At 45.9% G+C, this 21,536-nt stretch overlaps 1 long non-coding RNA gene across 2 annotated transcripts in view; it reads left to right on the top strand.

Moving 5' to 3' along the window:
• The window catches only part of LOC146796461 (uncharacterized), a 121,065-nt gene that overhangs the window by 65,466 nt on the left and 34,063 nt on the right, over positions 1-21,536 (top strand). Inside the window, exon 3 of one of the 2 annotated variants that reach the window (XR_014969620.1) lies at positions 19,739-19,926. The exons of the other annotated variant lie outside the window; for it this stretch is intronic. This is a non-coding gene — a long non-coding RNA (uncharacterized LOC146796461). The remainder of the gene's footprint in view (positions 1-19,738; positions 19,927-21,536) is intronic. 2 annotated transcript variants of the gene reach the window in all.

Here is a 21,536-nt window from a genome sequence, read left to right as displayed (position 1 = left end):
CTAGTTTGAACTGGAGTATGCTAGGAGGGCACCAAATGTGTCCTTCCAGTAGTCTCAGTGGCGCTGGCAAGTGTCCCCACCCTCTCCAATACACTAAACCCTGTCTGGGAGGTGGACACAGGATACCATTTGTTCTGCCTTCCCCTGCTCGAGCTTGGCTCAGCAACAGGAGGGCAGAATCGTGTGTCTGGTCAGTAGCAGCTCTAGCTTGCTGTCCGGTTCTGGAAGACAGGTACCAGGAGGACTGAGGGCTCCCGAAGGGGCTTTACAGTGTATGGAATCATAACCCCACACTGTTTACGGGGTTATTCCAACATTTTTGTTACCAAACAAGACAGGGTTTGTTACAGGCAGTTTAGAGTTGGTCATCGCGTAATGACATATGGCCACTCTATATGTCTTAAGGACTGATGCACTTACAACTCAGGAGAATGGAGTCCAAAGATTGTAGGGATGCCCTGCTCTTGCAGGGACACCCTCACACTTAGAACCCAGCAAACTGCCTTCAGGATTGAAAGGCCTGCTTTAAGGGTAACTTATACGTTTTAAGTGTAGTGACCTCAGCTATAGGGACACCTATATCTGTCATAAGTAGTATTAGCATCACCTTACACAGGCTGCAATTGCAGGTCTGGAATCACAATTTCAGTGGTCTCCCATAGGTGGCATAACACATGCTGCAGCCCATGTGAGACCCTGGTGTATCTATGCCCTGGGTACCTTTGCACCATATATCAGGGACTTACAAGGGAACACCAGTAGCCAATCTGGAGTGTACCTAAGTACTCACCATGTCCAATTTAGGGAAGAATCACAGAGACTTGGGTCCTGGTTAGCAGGATTCCAGTCAGAGTAATCAGAAAAACACAATGACACCAGCAAAAATTGAGGGTGACTATGAAAGCAGATCCTACTTCCCTACACCTCCGACATCAGCCCGTCGACCACAGCCCTTGTATTTCTCCAACGGGCCGCCTGCCCCAAGGCACCAATCTGCCGCCGGCCGCGGCACTCCGTCACGTCTGCTTACAGCACCAAGTTCTGCCGGTACCCGACAGCCGCAGCCCAAAACGCCAGACCTCCATCGGTGCTCTCCTCTGGCCACAGGGGGAGAGGGGCCCCAGCTCATACACTGGGGTGCAGGCTGCAGCCCTAACCTTCACAGACAGGATCTCTCGTTCCCGGGGTGACCACCTCGGTGCACGCCTCACCCCCGGCAGCGCCTTGGTACAGCGCTGATCCTTATGTGTCGGCCCAAGTCTGGACCACTCAGCCACCTCCTCGCCCAGGCAGGGGCCCGGCCCAACGCCACAGTCTTCCTTCCAGCCACCAGCTCCTTCCTGCCACCAGCTCTGCCCACAAGATGTCGCTGGTTTTCTCGCTCTACAGCTGCCGCAGCCCTCACAGATCGGGACTGCAACTTCAGCTTAGTCTTCAGTCATCACCAGGATGTATTTCAGCTGATCAAAGGATCGCAGCAGCAGGATGAAGCAGGATTACTGGTCAGGCCAGCCGGAAGCTCAGAGACTTGTGTCCTGTCGGCCATGTTGCTTGGTCATGCCCCCCACCACGCCACTCTACTCTGCAACACTGCATTCTATGCCAATGCACTCTACGCAACTACTATATGCCACTGCACTCTATCCTGCTCCACTCCACTCTACCCTGCACCACTCCACTCTACACCATTTCAATCTACTCTGAAACAATCTACTCTATGCCACTGCAATCTATGCCCCTTTAATCCACTCTGCACCACTCCATTTTACTCCACTCTACTCTACTCTGCACTACTCCACGCCACTGCACTTTATTCCACAACTCTGTGCTACCGCACTCTACCCTGCACCACTCCACTCTACGCCACTTCACTCAGTGACACTGCACAGCACTTTTCCCTGCCCCACTCTACTCTGAAGCACTCTACTCTATGCCACTGCCCTCTACGCACTTTACTAAAAACCAATGCACTCTGCACCTCTGCACTCTACGCCACTATACTCTACTCTGCAACACTATACGCCACTGCACAATACACCACTCTATTCTACTCTACTTCACTGTACTCTGCGCCACTCTGCTCCACGCCATTGCACTCTACGACACTCAGCTCTTCAAGACTGCGCTCACAGCCACTGAACTTAACACCTCTCTACTCTGCACCACTGCATACTACGCTACTGCATGCTACACCAATCTACACCATTGCACTCTATGTCACTGCACTCTACGCCACTCTGTTGTACTCTGCACCACTATATTCTATGCCACTGCTCTCTGCATCACTCTACTCTTCACCACTCTATTCTATGCCACTGCACTCTACTCTGCACCACTCAACTCTACGCCACTCTTCTGTACTCTACGGCACTACAATCTGCATTACCCCATGCCCCTGTAATCTATTCAGTACCACTGTACTCCATTCGACTGCACTACACACCACTCTTCTCTACAACACTGCACTCTACGTCACTCTACACTACACATCTGCACTCAACCCTGCACCACTCCACTCTGCCCTGAATCACTCCATTCTACGCCACTTCCCTCTACTCTGAAACAATCTACTCTATGCTACTGCACTCTACACCACTGCCCTTTACTCTGCACCACTCTACTCTACGCCACTGCACTCTACGTCAATACACTCTACGTCAATGCATTCTAAATCACTTTACTCAAAACCAATGCACTTTTCACCACTGCACCCTACGTCAATCTACTCTGCACCACTGTACTTTAGACCACTTCACTCTAGGCCACTCTATGAAACTCTGCTTTGCGACTCTACATTTTACGATACTCCACTCTTTAATGCTCTACTCCATTAAACTCTACTCCACTCTGTGCCACTCTACAACACTACTCCATTCTACGTTGCTCTACGCAACTCCCTCTATGCCACTTCATGCCACTTTACTCCAATTCATTCTGCAACAGACTATTCCACTCAACTCTATGCCACACTACTCTACAACACCGTACTTCACTCTATGCCATTCCACTCTCCTACACTACTCCACTCTATGGCACTCCACTCAACGACAATATACTCCACTCTACTCTACAACACTCTACTCCACTCTATGCAACACCCTCTACACCACTCCACTCTGCTTCACAGCACTCCATGACACTCTATGCCACTCCATGACGCTCTACTCCACTCTGACACTCTAAGCCACTCAACTCGACTCCATTCTATGCCCTTCCACTCTACAACACTCTACTCCCTCCAAGACACTCCACGCCACTCCAGGACACTCTACTTCACTCCACTCCATGCCACTCAACTCTGCACCACCCTACGCCACTTCACGCTACTCCATAACACTTCACGTTACAACACTCGTCTCCACGCCACTCTCCCTTAGCCCACTAACTTTCAGCCATACTGAACAGTAGTCATGCTGGTGTGCTTCATAGATAAAACATCTTGGCACAGCCAATAGCTCTTGCATAGGTGACACCTATTGGCTTTGCCAATGCTTGTTTGATATAACTGTCCCTTAAAACGACGCACTTAACAGCTCAGCAGGTAACTGTCTTGCACTACCACTCAAAAATACTAAATCTTTGTCATCACAAAGCTTCAAGTGATTCCATCAATTACAGCCAGGACCAGCTCCCAAGCACCCTTTAAATTTGCAGATTATCCAGTTGCACACATTTGTATTTCTTTCAGGCAGACAGGCACCCTGGCAAGAAGGCTTGTTTATTGTTTAGCTGTCTGCCCGCCTTCGGTTTCACAGCATAGGAGACTCCCAGAATGACACTTTGGCTGAAGCATTTAAACTATCGGAATGTACCGTCCCAAGATGGTTATCTATTACCAAAAAAGTAGGAGAATGGTTTTTCGTGCCCCTCCGATCCCACCAACCTCAATCTCTGATTATATATAAATATATGAGAGAAATGTGCCTTTAACCGCAGGGTGGAACAGTTCCAGTGTTAGTTATTTCCAGTGCTTTAAATGAATGGAAAAAAAGTGCCAGTACTCACCAAATTGATTGGGTGTGTCTGCATGTCAGCCATTTAACAACATCAGCATTTCTTGGCATCTTTCAGAGGCTGGTGATCCTTGACCCAAGTAATGTATTTTACAGCAACATTTTGTAACAAATTTCCAAAAAATGCTACAGGTTTTGAAAAGGGCCCCATACAAACATCTTATAGCACAACAAAGAGTTAAAGAGCATTGCAGTGAGGATGCAGTTTCAGGGATGACTGTAAACCTGTCACCAGGAGACCCACATTACAATCCCAATCTTGTGTATTTTTCGACAAATTTAGTAAAATGAGCTTATCTCGTAGTCTGCCAGTTCCCTTTTCTGCCCCACCTGACAGTGGTGCAGAGTAGCCTTCATGCCCCACATCCACACCTCAGGCCCTTGGACTGTGGCCCTCCACATCATTGGACTGCTCAGATAATGCAGCACAAGCTGAGTGCTCCCATTTGGAGATCTCTGAATGTCACTGAATAGAAGATTCAGCCTTTCATGCTCCAGAGGCTTCGAAACTAATTATCAGCATTTTGTGTAATGGTAACTATCCTCTGTGCATTGATGGGTTTAGAACGTAAGGCTCAAAGTTTTCCGTTTTTACAGATAAATACAGACAGAAAGCAATCTGTTTCCTGTCTGTATATATTTTAAAATGCGGAAAAATACGGTAATTTGTGCTTCTTGTTGGCAACTCTCCGTGCTGTCTTTTGTGATTTCCAGGACAACAGCTGAGCAGATTGACAGCAAGTGAGGTTAAAAAAATAGGTTGAGATTTCTCTAAATACAGGCATATGTTAACATATATTCGTAGTGTAATGCTGATATTTACCAGTGGGTGTAGTGTTTTGCTTTATTTGGCTGCTTAATTTGCTAAAGCGGGACAGGCAGCAAAGTATGGCTGCATATAAGTTAAATAAATGTGAAAATATACTATTTTGGGCCAGATGCATCAAGCATTTTTCACCCGTTTGCAATCGCAAAAAATGCTTTTGCGATGCATCAAACTCAATTTTGTGATGCGGTAACCTGTTACTGAATCGCAAAATGGGTTTGTGAACGCTATTTGGAAGGGTCATGTATAGGGCGTCCCTGCCAAATAGCGAATCCTACAGTATGCATGAATGTTTTGTGACCGTGAATGCGGTCGCAAAACATTTGCATATTACCACCTTCTTCAAGTAGGTGGTAAGACATTCGCAAATGGGAAGGGGTCCCCAAGGGGCCCCTTCCCCTTTGTGAATGTTTGTAAAAGCATCGTCTTAAACAAGCATTTACAATGCAATTGGTCTCGCATTTAAGCGAGTCTGAGCTATTAGCATTATAAATGATGCCTTTTAATTATGTTTTTCTTTTTAAAATATAAATAAAAGGCATTGTCATTTACAATGTTAATAGATTAAACTCTCACAAATACGAGACCTATTGTGTTGCAAATGCTTGTTATAGTTTGCACCTTGTTACCAGCTGCTTTCACTTGATAGTAATTTGTGACTAGAAAATCCACTTTTTGTGACTATTCACTAATTGCAACTGTTTGGTACACTGTAGCTGTGAATTTCAATTTAGTAATCGCAATTTGATAATTGCAATTTCATGCAAATCGCAAAGTAGTTGGTTTGGGCACAAGCTTTTGCAACTACTACATTTTTTGTCTTTTGTACATTGCATTCCTAATATTTAGCGTTCACTAGCCAACTGGTAACTTGACTTGCAATTAGCTAAATTTGTGTACTTCGAGCCATTAATGGAGAAAGCTAGTTTGGGTTAATATCTGAGAAACATGGACACACGCCGCACTTAGACACACAGACTCATCCACCAACTGACTGATACATGCTCAAACACATAGTATACACTGGGACATACAGATACGCTAAGAAACACGCAGACATACCCACACGAACATGCATACATCTAGGTACCTCTCATCACACTATCTCGGACTCACACACATTCGCATACATTTCAGACCCTCAGGGAAACTCGCACCTACTGTCAGACAGACATACACAAATAACAATACAAACACATGTATTCAGATAATTACACAAATCCACGCTAAGGGGTGTAAAAACCCGAGAGACAGTCCATACAGAACACACCCAAAGACGCGCACAGAAAGAAATGTGCAGGCCCACAATGACAGTGACGGAATCTAGCTCTTCTGGTGACAGGGCTCAGATGGTTAATTCTCCAGCTGTCAACCAATGTACACAAGAGGTCATCGGTTCGAATCCCCATGGGGCTGACCTCACTCTATTCTCCTTCCAAGGTCGATAATGCACGCATACATTTCTGCTGGATAACAATTAGTGAACATACAACTTGTCATTTGAAGCAGCATTACTGTCTGCAAGCTGGGCGCATTTTTTGCATTCCATTTTATGACCGAAAATGTTTCCTGTGTGAGGCGCTCGAGTGGAGGGAAGCGTGAATAAAGTGGTTAAATGGATAACAAAGTATTGTAAAGACAACGGAGTAACAATAACAGTCATCAGAAATATGTTCCCCTTGTAGTGTGCTGATGTAAGACAGGCGCCCTGCCCACTCACCTGCCCTGAGAATGCTTCCCCGGAGAACAACTGAGGCGAAGAAACGAACAAGCATTTACAAACTCGCATTTAGAAGCCACAAACCCAAACCAAAGCGCCGCGGATCGGCAAAGTAAAAGCGGCATGAGATCTAACAGCCCGCTACCAAAAAGCTATTCGGCGCGATGCGGGAAAATGCAAGTCCCACTAATATTGAATAAGTCACACATGGTCACACTGCAAGCAAAAGATCCAGTCCGGGTGGTCGGGGCCTAAAGGAGACAGGGCAGTCACCAAAAAGCCTCACTTTCTATTGGAGGCCAGCGTTTACCATAAAGGATGACGCAGGCCAATAGAAAGCATGGGCGGAGCTTCGACCCCACTTCTGAAAGAAAACCGACAACAATAGATCTCGCAGAGCAAGCAACGCATGCGCTGCGACGCTAGGCGAGACCTAAAAATGAAAACAAAACTTTTCAGTTTTCTTTTTGTAAAGCATCTAATTTTCTTTTAAGGAAAACGGGCTGCTTTACAAAAAAAAAATGATTGCTTTATTTAAAAGCAATCACAGACATGGTGGTCTGCTGAGCTCAGCAGGCAACCATCCCTGTGATTTTTGCGGTTCCTAGGGGGTCGCAAATTGCGACCTACCTCATTAATATTCATGAGGTAGGTCATTTGCAACCCCTTAGGAATCACAGAAAGTGTACTGCACACTTTCATGCATGCCGTTTTGTGATTCCCTAATTGCGAATCGCAAAGATTTGCAATTAGGGAATCGCAAAACATTGTTTTGATGCATCTGGCCCCAAATGTCTCCACTTATTCGCAAAAAGCACAAAATAAATATGGATAAATACCAATACGATGGCTACAAAAGTAAATATGGATAAATACAGACGGAAATGTTACAAAAATAAATACCATAAAATTGGGAGCACTATTCATAAGTACCAAACACTCTACTGTGATTAGACTGAAAGATGTCGCCAAGTATTTATTTCTTTTTATTTTATAGATCTATGTTCCTGTCATATAGGAAACATTTTACTTAGTTGCAGTAATTTACACTATGTAGGGTATGTGAGCACCAAAGCGTTCTAAAACAGTAATCTCTCACTTTTACATGAAAGTGCCTTTTGTGAAGATCTTACCGTTTCTCAGCGCTCTGTTGAGCAATACAGACTACAAGACATCTCAAAGGTAAGGACTTAATCAGGAGAATGGGAAAATTAACGACTAACGCTATCCTAGCTGGATTTCAACCCAGTGTCCGAAAGCAGATCTCCGCCGCTGGGGCGCAAATCCTCTGAGCTTTCTTGCTAGCAATAATGGAAAGTGAACACCCGATCCTGCACACTCTCGAACACGCATGCAAACAGTCTCATACTTACAAAAAGCTTTGAATCCCACTGCCTCCCCCTTCCCAGACCCCGACACCTGCAGCTGCATGTGGGCCTCTGACAGCATGGATGGGTACATGCGGGAACACTCAGATGGGCCTTGCAGCCACATTCAATATTTTTTTTTAGGTCTCGCCTGACCCAGCGCATGCGCTGGTCTGGCGAGACTTATTGAGAGGGCTCCAAAAAGTACTACCAGGCCAGCCTAGAGCTACAGTGCACGTGCGCGGGCGCGCGCGCGCGCTTTACCGCGATTACTTTCACGGCCGCTTTGAAGTCTGATCGTGATCGCGGTTGCGATCACTTTCACTTTCGCGGCCGCAGGGCCGCTTTGCATAGCCAATAGGTCTCGCTTTTGGCACCTCATAAGTATTTAGTTATGCAACTGTTGCATGGCTAAACACTTATAAGATCCCAAAGGCGAGACCTATTGGCTATGCCAATGCTTGTTTATTTTTGCCTCTGGGGTCTCGTTTATGTCTGCTGGGCCTCAGCTTACCGCCTCCTGACTCCCCTTGGCCACACAATACACAATACTCACGACACATAAAATCCAGGATTGTGTGGACATGTAAAGCGCCTTAATGCCCTTCGGCCATGTTCAGCTCATATGTATGTGCAGGGAGTAATTGGAATATATATTTTTTAGCAGTGTTATATAATACGAACTTGGCCCAAGGACATTAAAGTGCTCTACACGAGGACCAGATGTTTTACATGACAGCATCCTTTTCTTGTTTTTATGGCACAGGAGAGACACAGTGATTTGCCCAGTATCACAGTATGTTGAGTCGATGCCGGGATTTGACCTCTCCAGCTATAAAAACAGAAAATATGCTTTAATGTAGATTATCTACTGAAGGGCGTTGGGCGCTCTGACAATCACTGGAGAGGGTATTCAAGCTGGGTTGCTGCTGCAGCCTTACATCGGGCAAGAGGGCGCAGAATAACCAGACCAAAGGGAGAGCAAGAGGCTGCTTCATTAGGACAGGCTGTGAACTTCAACATTACAAACATTTTATAGAAACTCGGCCTCGCTAGTACAATTAATTTCCTGCCCTTCAACTTAAACCTCCCCCAACAATAAACAGTGCCCAATCCATCATCCAAACATTCATTCCTCGCCATCCCCTTTCCTTCCATTCGTTGTCTTTCCTACTCAACCCAGCCCTCTGCCATGACTACCCTGCAAGGCTCCCAACCCTCCCGGCCTGACACGAGCTCCTCCACTTCTGATACCTGTCCTAAAGGGACAACTAACCAACTATCTGCACACCTACCCGAACAAAACTACCAGCTCCGTGAAAGCCCTTAAAACGGGAAGGGCAGGCAGAGACAAAAACCCGACACTGCCTACCTCCAGGCAGTGGTCGAAGTGGGGGAAAAAAAGTAGGGGAACTGTGGGTGGAGAATCAGAGGGCGGGAATAATCCGTGGACTGGGTCAGTGGGCGGAGTCGGAGGTGTGGCCAGAAAGAGCTAAACATCCCAGTGGCAGATTTACAATAACTGGCGCATCCCTGCATATCAGCAGGGATGCGCCAGTTATTGTGCGTCACGGCTCTGCCACCATGGATGCGCAGCATTTACAATGCGGCGCACCATGGGGCAAAAGCGGACAGATGCGTGATGCATCTGTGCCGTAAAGGCAGCACATTGCTGGAGTTGCGTTGCAAGCGCGACGCAGCTCCAGCAAGGCTCTGCGGTGCCCTATCTTTACTGTGCTGCGTCAATCCTTACGCCTGCTTCAAGCAGGCGCAGGGTTCTGACGCAGCATGCGCTCAAAAGTGACTGAGTGAAATCTTGTAGATTTCACTCAGCCACTTTTAGGAGGTGTTCCTGCGACGGAACGCCCCCCCCCCCCTCCCACTGCACAGGAACGCCTACTTCTGGCGCAAGGCTTTACAACGTGACGCATCTCCCAGATGCATCACATTATGAATACCCCGCAGCATAGCGCTGGTTTTGCGCCACCGCTGCGTCACAAAAGTGACGCAACGGCGGCGTAAAAGAGACGCAAGGGGCTTGTAAATCTGCCCCTCATTTTTTAGTATTTGTTTGGTATTACACTGACCAGTTACAACTTATTACATTACTTAATTCAACCAATGAATATGCGTTTATTTAAGGTTTAATATGAGTTATTGACATTAAAATACATTCTCAAAGTGGGATACGCTTCCATTCACAGAATGTCCCAAATACACTTAAAAGTGGAAGCACAAGCCATTTGTCGCCGAGCCATGCAGTTTCTGTCATCAGCACTTCTCCTCCATTTTTCCACAAAAGCAGTTCAAACATGAATGACAAAAGATCCCAGTTTGCAAATGTTTTCCACCTAATTATGGCACTGCCATATTTGCCACATAATGCATCATCTGCTGCATAATCTGCTGATTTTAACTAATAAATTGTTTGTAGCTCAAATGGATCAAAAGTTACTAAAAAATGTGACTTGTGTTGCTGCGAAGTGGAGGGCCCCTTGCAAAGGTTGACTGGTAACCTTTCTCACTGCTGCATTTGACTGTTACACTGGTACTAATGAGACAAAATATTTGCAGAGACTTTTAATATGTATAAAAATGTCAAAATAATGAAGTATCATAAAATATACTGCATTACGCTGCAGCCTTATTGTTTGCTGCATAATTTAGTCAACACTGTGGCATAATTTTGTTCTCTCGCTGCATAATTCTACTGACCCCAAAGCAGGCAGCACATGTTAAAAGTGCTTGTGCATGGAGCAGAGAGGCTGTGAAGTTTGCGAACTTAGTTTAGTGTGCGTGAAAATCCTGCATTGCCGATCCCTGGTGAGTTGCACTAGTACTGCTGACACAAGGGCAATTGAGGTACCAATGGGTGAGTCACTGTCACTCTGGGGTGTGTTGCTTCGTAAGCCTGCCCGCAAGACTGGAGCTGATCTCCAGCATGGATTGTGATGGACAGGCCTTCAATGTTAACCCACACTTGCCACTGGTAGAGTCCACCTGCTGGTGCTAAGACACCATGGCTTCCACAGTCTAGCTGGCCCTTCTAAGGTCAAGCATGGGAATGTGCTCCCTCAGGAGAGCGGTCTGAGGGCCTGGTCATGAGGGCTGAACCTGATTCCCCAGTTGCAAATTCAGCTGCTCTAGCCATAGTGCCACATCCCCCCACTAAACACCATGCCAAACTCGCACTGCCTTCAGCTATAACCCAATTGTGCTGCGCTATAAACACCTGGATGCGACTCAATTCAAATTATGCACTAGACGAGTAATATGCTGCCTGACAAAAAAGTAATAACATCTTGGAAAAATCAAACACTACTAGGGAATGCAAGATTAAGTAAAGCATGTGAAATGTAAGCAGGAACAACGTGGTTTTAACAGGGCGCAATGAGGAGAAATGCTTTATTTCTCCTTGTTTTTACTGTTTTTATGTGTGCTGCATTGTGCAGCACACACAAAAACAGCAAAACGCCATGCATGATTGTTTATGTACAGTAAGGTGTCCCTTCCTGCACATAAACAGTCATTTAAAAAATAACGAGTTGCAACTTCTATATGTGCTGCACAAAGCAGCACACATAGAAGTTACAAATCGCCATTAAAGATTGTTTATGTGCAGGAAGGGACGCTTTTCTGCACATAAACAATCATTCTGCCACAACGCATGTACCCTTGGACTATGGTGCAAGAGTGACAGCGTTTGCGCTAGGCAGCTGAAATTTTCACCAGCTCAGGGGGAAACGCAGGGCTGCACTGTATTGTTGTAGATTTGGTGCTGTCCTGCATTTCAGAAGTGGCGAAGCGTGGCGTTAAAGGCAAGAAGGCTAACGCTGCGCTCTCTCACATCTTTGTAAATATGCCCAGTTGTTTAGAGAAAGACGACAAAACAAAAGTGGCGTTTCACTGGCAAACTCTGTAAAGGGGCCCTGATGTGTTTTGGTGTAATAAAACCAATCTGGCCACTTTGCGACCACTCTGACTTGCTTTATTTATTTATTTTTCCTATTTTTAACATTTTTTCTCTCCGCCCTGAGGCTGCACTTTGGAATAGAAAAATGTCAGAAAAAGACATTGTGGCCATGCTATGTCAGTATTTCTTCTCTCTTAGGTCTATTGTTATGTAAATTGGTATTAGTAAGGCTATTGGTTCCCATCATGTTCTAGGTCAGAACTCTGTTGTGCCTGTTTGAACGCTATCGGTCTTCGTGCTCCTGGGCCCTTGGTACCCGCAGTTTATCTTCAGCCTACAAATAAAGAACTACTAAATTCTTTATGAGAAGCGTCTTCAATACTTTACAGACATTTGCAGCAAAATGGCTTCTTTCTTTTTTGGATCCATTTCACAGGGGAACAAATAGAGGAAAGAGAGGGTTTAGAGCCGTTTTTGAAGTCACGGTTTTCAGCAACTGAAAAGACAGAAAGAGAGGCAATAAGGGCAAGATGTGAGAGAGATGGGGGCAGCTGCCAGCGGCAGAGCCGAAGCGGACACTGTCCTTTTTGCTAGGTCTCGCCTGAGCCAGCGCTTTAGCGCTGATCTGGCGAGAGTTTTAGTAAGCGGGTTTTGGAAGTGCTAACTAGAGGCCTTTTTCAGGCCTCCAGCTACAGTGCATGTGCGCCGGGCGCGCGCACCATTTGTCAGCCTGCGTGCCGCTTTGATGTTCTCAGTGAGCCGCGCGGCCACTGAGAACATCAAAGCGGCCGCGAAAGTGCACACCATTTGCCAGCCTGCGTGCCTCTCTAACGTTTGTTCAGTGTTGTTCTGTGTTTCATTTACAGATTATCTTTGTGAGTTATTGTGAAAGGAAAATTAGGTTTGATTTAGTACTGAACTTGAGAGAAAAGACCTTGCTTTAAACCAGGCTGAGTCTTGGTTTTGACACACAGAATGAAGTGGACATGAAATTGAATTCCTCTGTCACCAGCGCATGCCCGCCTCTCTGACGCTGACATGCCTCAGCATTGTAAACACTGTGAATGGAAGTGGCTTACCAAAGCAAATTACACATCCACCAAATGCAAACGTTTGAAGAGGCTCTCCTTTCCATTGGCTAATGCTTAGTAAACTGCAGCCTTTTATGAATGGACTTGCACAAAAATGCAACAAAACCTGTTTGTTAGATCAGACTTGTGTTGGTTCTGTCATTTCCTTGAACAGGGTGCTGCTGTTCTTGGGCCGCTGTTTCATCCGTCCTTGCATTGTACGGATTTATCTTTGCTGTTTTTGTTTTATTGTTTTATTGTTTTACTTGTACGTAAAGCGCTTTTTGTCACCATGAGGATGCTTTAGAGCGCTTAGTTCCTGACAGGGAAGAGAGACTAGAGGGAGCAGAAGGCAAAGAGGGAACCAATGATGAGCCTTATAGGTGTGATGTTCTCCAAAAACCGAGCTAGTATCACAAGATTGTAAGCCTGCATGATCACTTTCGCGGTCACTTTGATGTTCTCAGTGAGCCGCGTGGCCACTGAGAACATCAAAGCGGCCGTGAAAGTGCACACCATTTGCCAGCCTGCGTGCCTCTCTAACATGCTAAGGTATACTCGTGTGCGTATTCCCCAAGGTGATGTCGATGTGAACCACAGACCGCCACCCCCTCAGTGTGCTACACAGGCCCGCCTCGCCCGATTGAGTAGTGTACTGCCACCCCCACACCTCATAGGGCTCTGTGCTTTCTACCCAGAGCAGAGCGCTTTATAGCCCACCCACCTTCCTTGCAATTTCCTTGCAATTTCCTTATGGACCCCCAAACATAGTGCTGTATAGCTGCCTATCCACAGCAGTGTGCACTATAGTTCTCCTCCCACGTCAGCATACTGTATAGCTTTCCTACCATATAGCAATGTGTTAGTATCGACCTACTTGGTTTTAAACATGTGCTTCACTCCTTTAGCATGCAATGTGTCTTATGCACAGGAATCCAGGCTTCGTGCTGTGCCCGTAAGACACCAACACCAACACCCCACTGCACCCTCGCGGGCCAGGTTTTGTGCCTTTCAAGAACTGAGTGAGCTTCCACGTGTATTCACAGATATTGTGCACACGTCTGCGAGCTCCCTGGCCATGGGTGCCAGGGATTAGGCACTGTGACGTGAGCAGAACACTATCCTTTTGCTGGCTGCTTTGTTTGGACAGCCAACAATGCCTTTTATTTTGGGTGACTGGGGCTTTGTGGTTTTACAGCAAAGACCTGGCTGCAAGCGTGTTCTTGTACTCCTGCAGTGCAGTGTGTGGTATTTGGGCACTGAAATTGCCAAAATCGGAAAACAATTGGTTTGGGAACTAAGTACATGTTTTTCTTTTCTTTTTAACTTATTGAAGATAAGTTTTCTTGCAGTTGTCTGGTCTTGCCTACCCAACGCTTTCCTCCTCCTACTGATTTTCTAAAAAGCACAGCCTCTGCGACAAGTGTTTGTTTTCCACATTTTGCTGTCTGCACAAGTTCTTCAAGCAGGCTGCCTTGAATGGGGTTCTTGTGTGAAAGTGTACACAGTGAGCCATGTTTGTTTGCTTTGACATCACTTGGCTGCTGAAGCTTTTTTTCTTTCAATTGGTCTCCCAAGGCCAAAAGCAAAATTAGTTTCATCTCGGATTTGAACTTACATTCAGTAAGTTTTGAAGCAGCTGTGTGAAGTTATCAAATAGCGGCGACAAAGCCAGTAGGTATGTCAAGCTTTGTCAATGCTTTTTTTTCTTTCTCATGGTTTTCCAAAACTTTGTTGAAAGCTGCCCTCCTCAACCTAAACAAGCATTGGCATAGCCAATAGGTCTCGCCTTTGGGACCTTGTAAGTGTTTAGCCATGCAACACTTGATGCTGGTGCACCAAGGATATTGTGCTGGATAACTAAACACTTATAAGGTCCCAAAGGCGAGACCTATTGGCTATGCCAATGCTTGTCTTCTCTGCCCACCCCGCCACGAAGGGCCGAACCTTATCTAAAAGCTTTCGCTATTTCTGCCGTCCTGGGACGCATTACTTAAAACAGAAAAGTAGGGGAACGGATTGCATAAAATTGACAAAGTTGGGGCACGCCGTGCCCTTCCGATCCCGCCCACTTCGACCACTGCTTCCAGGACCACATAGACTGACTGGGACACTCCCCGGGGAAAGGAGACTCTAACTGCCACTAAGGCCTCACCCCAACCCTATCTAACCAATGGGAAGCCCTGGTAGCCTGGCAGCGCCACCCGCCCGAAGAACTCCGAGAGTAGACATCCTTTGGATGCCACCCCCTGGACCCCCATCGGGCGTAAAGGGTGCAGAATAACCAGAGCAAAAGGCCACTTTATTTGGAAAGGCACGCAGACTTTCAACATTACAAACATTTTATAAAAACCTTGCCTCACTAATACAATCAATTTCCTGACCCTTCACCCTTAAACCTCCCCCCAACAATAAACAGTCCCCAATCCATCATCCAAACATTCATTCCTCGCCATCTCCTTTCCTTCCATTCGCTGTCCTTCACCCTCAACGCAACCATCTCTCCCCGTATTCCCTCTGCCATGACTTTCCTAGAAGGTCCCGAACCCTTCCAGCCTGTCACGAGCTCCTCTATGTCTGCCACTTCGAAACAGCCCTGACAAAGAGTTTTTTCTGCCCCCGCCACCCCTATCATTTCTGCTTTTCAGTGATGTGTATTTTTGACAGTACTGTGGCTGTCGCCCCAACAGCTTTCAACCTACAACTTGAGAGAAAACCAACACAGTGTAACTTGGCTGTCACCATGTTACAGCCTTTCATAGCCATCTCTTCCTTGGCAACGCCATGGCTAACATTTCTCTGACTTCCAATAAGTATAGCTCATTCCCCATAAAAAGGGAGGTGAACTCCATACTGCCTAAAGAACATAAAGACTTCCTTATTTTAAGTTTTTGTGTTCTATCCAACACACTCCCCTTGCCTTACAGAAATACTGCATCTCTCTATTCACCATCCTTCTGACTTTCTCAATCGCTGAATATTTAGCTGCCCCACACCAGACCCTTCTAGGAACCAATGCTGTCCAAAAACACAAGTGCCTGACCACGACCCCCCAATCAAAGCCAAGTCTTTCTTCATTTCTTTTAGCAGTCCCAAACTCGAGGATTGTACCAAGTCATTTTCTCCTAAATGTACAACCAAGACATTTGAACAAGGTTGCACCATTCAATATTTATGTCAATAAAACAAAAACCCCAGTTCCGTTCACAAGGCCTCTTTTCTGCTTGCTTAGCTGTCCATTTTATGGAAGAATGACCGAGAATCCAAATGGAAAATGCTGCTAGGACTGATCCCGCCACGCAACCTGGAATAAAAGAAAAAATGTTAATAACAAGAACTCAGAAATCGTCCAAATTTCTGATGTATCGTAAACAGCAAACTGGGGACCATATGCCCAATTTTCTCACTTCCCACGATGAAAACCCCAACCTGGCAGCTTCTGACACCGCCCGATCCTGAAAGAATGTGTACCAAAATTTGCTGGATTCACACCCAATTTAACCCAGTATTTTCCTCATTACCCCCAGAACCTGCACTGCTGTCAGCCTGGACTAATCCATCTGCATGTAGGAAGACTAACTCATCTCTTCCACCCTCCTCCTGCTGCCTTAAACTCATGCCAAGCTTCCACCAGACACACTGGTCCCCCAATCCTAAAGAACAATATCTTTGCCCCTTTCCTGACCTGGTCTGGCTTTGATCGTGCCAGAAAAATATTTTACTGACCGTTCAGTTAGTTCAATGTGTTCATCTCTGATACCACCAGCTCTGTTTCTACCCCGCAACTCTGAAATACTAAATGCCCCAAAAAACAACAAAAACATGCACAACTTGAATAATATACCTTAAAGAATAACAACAACTTGCCAAACCCTTGATCAACAACACCAGTTTCTCCATTGATATTGGGTCTCTCCTGAACTGGAGTCTTTTAACCAACCTGCTAAAATCCTCTCACCCATGTATCCAGCTGAAGGCTTGTAACCCCAGAATCATTTTCCACAGAAGCATAATCCTGCTAGCTTCCCTGATATTGTGATGGCTGACACTTTTCTATCAATGTTATCCATAATGAACCTGACCACATCCTCTTGCCCAGCAACTATCCTGTCTGCTTCCTGTTCCCTGTGCATTGCACCGCTTCTCAAGAATTCCTCCCACGCATGCCTGTATAAAGCTCTTGTGCTCACTGCAAAGGATGTTTCCATCAATTACATAATCCTTAGCTTGCTAGCTCCCAAACCTCCTGTGGTAAAAGAGTTTTCTTTAGATCCATTCCGGGCATCTAAATCATGGAATCTCTGCCACTGTGAACAAGACTAAGTGTTTGCGAGGTTATTGTTCACATCTGGCACATTTCAACCGAGAAAAATCGCTGGGGTGAACTGTAAGAAGGTGAAAACCTAACTTTACATTGAATTTTGCTAACTGGGCATCAGGTCCTTCTTTCTTCACTATGGCAACAGCTACATCTAGTGATGCAAATTGGAATGCTGCCTTAATGACTTGACTGATAATTAAAGTAAATCATACCCACATATTGAGGAAGCTGTTATCCAGTGTTTCCTGTAAAATACCAAGGGCCAGAGTTAAGCTGCTTGTGACGCAGGGCAGCACAGCAAGTCACCTTGCTGTGCTGGGCTGCGTCACAGGTAAAGGGCAGGAATGTGCCCTATTTATCCAATATGGTGCATTCCTGTTCTTTCCCCCTGCGATGGCACCATTTTGACAGCCCAGCGTTCATGCTGGCACCCTTGAACAAAGGTGCCTGTGTTGTAAGCAGGATTGTTGATGTGCAGGTAGGTGGACCTTCCTGCACAAAAACAATCCTGAGAGGCGTTTTCCTCATTCTGTAGCACACATAGAAAGAGGACAAAACAAGGAGAAATACATATATTTCTCCTCATTACGCCTCACCTGGAGAGGCATATCTTTTTTTTTTTTTAGCATGCCCAGGTTTACCAGGTTTGGTAAATCTAGGAATGTGTAAAAAACCATGGGAGTTTTGTGGGAACACCCTCACAACACCCATGGAACTTCTCCCTTGCACAGAGTAATGCAACACAGCAATTTGCACTGCGTTGCATTACTCCAGATTTTTTAAGGCGGCTTTAAAAATATGACTTTAGGTTTACTTCGTTCTTGCACCACCTTGCGTGGTGTAAGAGGGATTCAAACTGTGTCATAAATATGCCCCCAGTGAATATGACAGTCTTAAAAATAACTTCTGTCGGTTGCCTCCCCAACCCAGGAAGGGTGTGTGGACAAAGCTGGACTGTGACGAGAAAGACCTGAACTCAGAGTAAGAAGGTTTATCGCTAAGTCATTTCGGCATTACTTCCTTGTTTATTTTCATCATCCCTGTCCTTACTGGGTGAGATAGTACACAAGAAGGATAAAGAGGCAAACAGGAAAACCACCATTTCAAAATGGATGCTAGAAGGACAACCCTTTATTAAAATGCCACAGATAATACTTAAACATTATGCTAAACTACATCCAAAAGTCTTTCACCAAAAAACTCCTGACACCTCACATCCCACTAGCAGATGATAATGTTGCATACATGTGTGGGGTAAGGCCCAAGTAGTCACCATGCAAATATTCTTCATAGAGGCTCCTTTTAGCAGGACCCAGGAATCAGACATAACCCTCAACAATCTTCCTTGGACTGGACCTGGCAAAGACTTTTCAGACTTCCCAGAGGCCAAGATAATAATCTGTTTAGCTCTACTCATGGCCAAAGAGCAGAGTCAGTATGGCCCAGTGTGTGGGCCATTTTCTTGGCTGTATGTGGGCATGTTTTATGGCTTGCTGGGCTCGTTTTTACTGTTGATTTATCCAATATGTTGGACTGGGAAATACTTCCAGTCGACTCCTCCTATTCGCATTGCTTAAGTTAGCATTTGCGGCACCATTTTGCATTTGTCCGCCATTTTGTGTGATGATCGAAACTAACAAAAGACACACAATTGATGGACGGAATGCAGAACAAATCAAAACATTCACCCCAGTCAAGGGATCTGGGTTAAATCCATCATTCTTTTGCTCACCATGCCACCCCAGTTTAGACCTGGCCATATGCAAATCAGTCTTGACCCTGTGCCTCATGGGAACAGTCCAGCCCGAACTGCCAAGTCAGGTCCTCCCTGGACCGGAAACAAGCATCCTAGGACCGGTTTCGGGGTTTCACCCCTCTTCAGCCAGGATAGCTTGATTCCAGTGGCACAGTGAGCCCAGGACCCACATCTGGGCATACCTGGAGCACTTAGGGCGAGGAAGCAAAAGACACACAATTGATGGACGGAATGCAGAACAAATCAAAACATTCACCCCCAGTCAAGAGATCTGGGTTAAATCCATCATTCTTTTGCTCATGATCGAAACTAACTTCTGTCTCACTTTGCCTGCCTCAGCAGAAAGCAGCTTCGATATTTTTTTTGTATTTCTCCAAGGCTGAGCTTCATTGTCCTAATGAATACATGAATGTGTCTTCGCATACCTTTCTTGTTAAATAGGCCTGTTCTCATGCTTACAGTGGCGGGCACGGGCAAAGTAACCTTGAGGTTGAGATAGCATATACCCGATCCCAGGAGTGTAGCTCATCTTCTGTGTCTCCTTTGTTAACCTGCTCCAACTGGAAATTTCCAGTTTTTGGTGGGTCTTGCTGGGTATTGGAGTATAACATCTGATCTAATGTTGGTGAGGGTCAGTCCCCTCGGTAGCATCTTGGGAGGCTAGTCAGACTGGACTCCGCTTGTGCGAAATACTAATAAATAACTTGGTTTGTATTCTCTACTGTCTGACCGAATCTTCATTTTTCTGTAAGGCTGAGAGGTGGTCGCGAGTGACCCGGGTTACCCTAATTGGGTCACTTCCTTCAGTTGGCGCCCGAACAGGGACCCCATCGAGCTAGGGACCAATCTTTGCCCAGTAGTCATCCCGGCTGGAGTCCTGAACGGCGAAACCCTTGGATTTGACTGTTTGGTCCAAATTTGTTTGACCTGTGTGCACCAGGTGAGTTTGCTTTTGTTCTTTGTGATTGTGGTGCCACATTGGTTTGAATTGGATGCGGTCTGTGGATCGTTTTTGGACAAGTGCTTGACTTTGTTTGAGTTCTTTTTGAACATGGTACCATTTGTGAATTGTATTTGATGGGGACTCTCGCCCAATTTTGGTGAAGGTATTTGCAAATATTTGTTTGGTATACATAGCGAACGTGTGTCTGTGGGAGAGCATGCCTTGTCTGAGCAAGTTGTGTTGTGTGGGATGTCGTTGTCGTTCTACTGATGCTCGATTGGAAGAGAGTCAACCTGCCCCTTGGAAGGCACACCAAATTTTGAAATGTATGTGAAGCATGGTATTGGCCCTATTATGTTTAGTACATTATGGCACAAATATACGAGGGACAATGCCGAGTTCCAGTGACCGTTGACCGGCACCTTTGATGAACAAAAATAGAATTTCTTGCAGGATAAGTTATTTGCAAAAAGAAGTAGGCAGTCAATGTTTGATTCACTCCCAACCTGGCAGAAAGAGGCTAAAAGGAGGCAGATGAAGGCAGAAAAAGAGGCTCAGAAAGGGAAGACGCAGACAGTAACTCAGAAAGCTGTAGCGACCTCCGCCTCCATATGCTCCACAGAGAATATATCCCGGGAATCCCCAGCCCCAGCCATCTGCTCCTCCTGCCTCTGTGGCTCCTGCTTCTTCTGCTAGAGACCAGGCTGCTTAGGTAATTGCCGCTCCGATATCTCTTTCAGCTTATCTCCCTGCAGTTACTACAACTACCAGTCTTCCTGCTATGCCTGTTGCTTTGGCATCTCTTTCCCCACCTCTCGCATCTACTTCACAGCCTCTGATAACTTTAGTACCGGATGCTTCCATTGCTACTGTCTCCCCGCTCTCCCATACCCCAACATCATTGAGTATTGGAACGCCAGTGCGTGGATTTGGGCAGTGGGGACTTGGCGGCTGCTAAGGAACAATTGGGACAGGTATTGATATGATCAGATGTGGGAGAGGAGGAGAAGAAAATGGTAGCTAATCAAGCCACCCAGTGGGCTCGTAACCCCATTTATAACATAGAGGATGTGTGGAGTGTGTTAAAAGACTACGAGATGTTTGTGCAGCAACATGCCCTCAAACATATGTCGGATACCCTGATTGGGTTATGGGAACAGTGTTTTGGTGAAGTGGCTCCTCAGATCATTTATGATATTAGGGACCATGTATATGCAGCTGACATGGCACCTGATCAAGTATTTGGTAATGTTGCAGTGCTACTCGGTTATTGAGGTAGGTTGATTCAGAAAAGCCAAACGACAATATCCCAGTTTCCGATGAGGGAAGCCCACCCCTCATATCACACCGAAATACCAGAGTTAAGGAATGCGCAGGATGTTAACGTACAACAGCAGGTGGAAGGCCGTTTTCAGGAGCAGTGGATTTATACTCCGTGGAAGAGAAGTGAGGTTTTGTCCCTCAAGAGTCAGTTACCTGACCCTAGTAAAAATCCTACTGCATATTATAAAGAATTGACAGAGGCCGCATCGTCGACAGTGATGACGCTGGCAGACATTGAGATGTTCTTTGGTTTGTTGGTACCAGTTGATATTTGGCGGCATGTG

The sequence above is a fragment of the Triturus cristatus genome, chromosome 10, assembly GCF_964204655.1.
Source record: "Triturus cristatus chromosome 10, aTriCri1.1, whole genome shotgun sequence".
In the NCBI taxonomy this organism is placed as follows: domain Eukaryota; kingdom Metazoa; phylum Chordata; class Amphibia; order Caudata; family Salamandridae; genus Triturus; species Triturus cristatus.
This window is presented reverse-complemented; position numbering and strand designations above follow the sequence as displayed.